Source organism: Arachis duranensis, chromosome 6 (assembly GCF_000817695.3).
Source record: "Arachis duranensis cultivar V14167 chromosome 6, aradu.V14167.gnm2.J7QH, whole genome shotgun sequence".
Classification (NCBI taxonomy): domain Eukaryota; kingdom Viridiplantae; phylum Streptophyta; class Magnoliopsida; order Fabales; family Fabaceae; genus Arachis; species Arachis duranensis.
In genome coordinates this window covers 104,108,798-104,112,533 of record NC_029777.3, presented here as the reverse complement: position 1 = coordinate 104,112,533, position 3,736 = coordinate 104,108,798, and positions in this window count along the sequence as shown.

The window sequence follows — 3,736 nt, the reverse complement described above, 5'->3', positions numbered from 1 at the left end:
AATGGAATTAGGAAATATATATATACATTACAAGATATATTTTTATTTTAGTCTTTTGCAATCAAATTGTACTAGCATGTATCAATTTACTCTTCTTGTTGGATAAAATTTTATCAAATTTAAGGTAATTTGATTTTGATATCGATCATGTGAAAGAGTAAATTCTTTATGTAATGTTATCTATTTTTTTTTAATATTTAAAATTCACTACTACTTCAATAATAGTCATCATATGTATAAAAAAAGATTATTAGTCAATGCCAAATATTACTTTACTCTATTATTTCATTAATCTTATTTTGACGAGAAAATAATGTTGTTTTAACATGTATACCAATTTTCTCAAAAAATCATAATAAAACTTTACAATGAGATCACTGGTCTCTTTTTGTTTTTTGGTAACAGAGATCACTAGTCTTTATCCAATGCTTTTAGCTGATCAAGTTTTCTCCCTTTTTTCCTTTTTTTCCCCCGAAATTTTGCTACTACCAGAGCCAAAGTCTCATGGGAAGGAAGGGGCTCATGGGCCCCAACTTATTTTTTTCAAATAAATTATATGTAAATTTTATTCTAGTTCTCCTAAAATTTTTATTTTAATGTCTTTTTTTTATTTTAATATTTTTTATTATGAAATTAATTTTTAGTGCCTCCTTAAAATTTAATCTAGCTCCACCTGTGATGACGACTACTCTTTTCTAGAAAATTTATAGAGATTCTTACTGTTTCCACAAATTAAATGTAAATTTATTTTCAACCAATATATAACGTAAAGTAGGCGAAAGCTAGTGCATTTCAGGTAAAGTAGGGAGTGCAGCACTCTTTAAAAGTTAACCTACTATCAAAAGTGATTAGGTAAATTAAATTTATTTATTATTGTTATTATTTTTTTTTGTTATGGAGTGAACAAACAAACCGACACTAACAAAAAAAACTAATTCGCTCGTTTAATAGAGGACTATCTTTACACAAAAAAATACCCAGAAAAATTTAATCCAATTCCTCCATTACTCTGTTATTGTTGATATGATGTCTTCAAGCATTTTCACTGTTTTGTTTACTAGTAGGTGTTTTTACCATTGTTTTGTCTAGCCACAGATTTTGACGCTCTTAAACCCACTCCATTCCACCTCTACTATAAATGGACCTTCAAAGCCGAAAAAATTTCTGCCATAGAAAAGGAAGACGCTGTCTGTCGCTGCTGCTAGTTGGCTAACTCCAAACTGATTCTGTAGAAGAACCGGTCTCCATGAAGGCGCCATGATTCTCAAATGATGACGCAGTCACAGCACAAAATACATGACAGTTATAACAAATTCATTATCTTTTATTTCAAATTATCCTCAACTTGTACTTAATAGAATGAAAATTAAAATATAATTTTATTTAAACAATTATTTGTATTATTTTTTATTAATTTATTCAAAAAATAATTAAATTTTGAAGCTAATTGGTATAAAATATTACAGATATAAAACTAAGAAATTTTTTTATTTGTATAAGAATGAGCCTAATAAATAATTATTCTATTTAAATATAATTAAGAGTATTTCTTTCTTTGTCAACGAGTTATAATTCAAATGACATAGTCTCTATATTCATCTAAAAGTTGGTAAAAAAAAAGAATATTTTTTTTTATTAACTTTTTTAAACATTAATTATTTATTTTACATACTATATAAAAATATATGAATATAATATTTATTGAGTAGACACAGTTACGTAAAAACAATTTTATTGTCATAGTATTTGAACCAAAGAAAAGAAAGTATTATTTTAAGAAAAACTAACAATATATTTTTAATAATATTCTTAATACAAAATAATAAATTTTAAATATTTTTTTAAATAATATATATTAACTAAAATAATATAATTATCCCAAATAATATATTATAAATATAGTAAAATGACATATTTCAATAAAAAAATTGTTAATAAAAAATTATATGAATTTTTGTTTCGCACAAAATAAAATTATTATATGTTTGTTTGTTTTTTATGTTATATATATGGTTTTTTTAATTAAATTAATATAATACAAAATCTTTATTATTCTATTCATATTTAATGTTTTAATTTTGTTTCTCACAAAATAAAATTATATATATATATAACAGAAAAAAATTTTATCATTGTGTTTATATTTAATATTATAATTTTATTTCACATAAAACAAAATTTATTTAAATTTTAATATTATATACATAAAATATATATATAACACAATTTTTTATCATTGTGTTTATATTCAATATTATAATTTTATTTCACACAAAACAAAATTTATTTAAATTTTAATATTATTTAAATTTTTTTCTAGATTTAGTACATGAATTTTTAACTTATTTTTTATGTATTATTTATTTTAATTCTAAAGTCCAATAATTTTTTTTACAGACATGTTGTTTTTAATATTTATATACTATTTTTTTATTTTGAATTTCAGCCCAATATCTGAGACTTATAAAAAAATTCTAAAATTTGTAAAAAATGATTAACCTGATTAACAGGTTACCTTTTTAAATCCAGACCATTCAAATAAAATATAACAAATGAAGAGTTTAGATTTAACGAATTTACAAGGTGTGCAGCACTCCATACTTAGTAAGGAGCGTTTAAGAATGAGCCCAAAAACCAGTTGTACGCAATCCAAAATAACATAAACATTAAAAGATGGAAAAACCCTGCCGTAAAAATTAGAGAAATGATAATCGACGAACATTTTTTGTATTTATTTTGCATTTGAATTAATATTAACCAAAATTTTCTTTTTCTACTAACAGTGCATTTAAAAGATTAAAAAAATTAAGATAATATTAGTTTCTTGGGTGGGGCCAGAAAACTCAAAAAAAAATTATATATTGATATCAAATATAAATTAATTTAGATATAAAACTAACATAACTTTTACTTTTTAAAATAAAAAATAACAGAGATGGTCATTTAATTTTAATAAAGATATTTTTGGAAAAACTCACTACGAACTAATTGTAAGCAAATTAACCAATTTAAATTGATCGAATGACAGCTTACTTGTCTAATTAAACAAGTGTCGAAAGTTCGAATCTCGCCGCCTTACGAATGCAATAATAAATTGACCAACAAAAAAAAATTGGAAGCAAATCAAACAGAGAATACCCATATAGTGGAAGTGGTACTATTGGATTTGCCCCGTGGCATGGACCTTAAATGGTGGTTTCCCAATATGGAGATATATGATGGGAAATCTTGATAATAGTCGTCTATGTATTGAAGAATTTGTGAGGAACTAGTTTGGATTCAAACATGATTTTCTTGGAGAGGTTGCAGCTGTCATGGTTGCTTTCTCACCCTTGTTTGCATTCATGCATCTTTGCCCTTGGCATCAAAGCATTCAAGTAGATTGATTATATAGGAGAGATCGTCATTGTGATATCTTTTTATGATTTACTATTTTTATTAAGATTCTTTCGTCCTCCATTTCATTTGCAAAATTCCATATTATTAAAAATATTTCTTACTTTTTCCCAAAAAAAGTTTCAAGAAAATTACAATAAATAATTACCATGGTAACACATTCCCTTCCATTCTTTCTTTTTCATTGCTCCCAAACATAAACTTAACCATAATAACAGCAGAAGGCATGCATGTTTGGTTAACACAACAATCTCAGGCATAAAAATTTCTTCTCTATTTTATTTCCACGTGTTCCTGCTAATGTTCATACTTTACTTCATTGTCCACCGATGAATTTCAC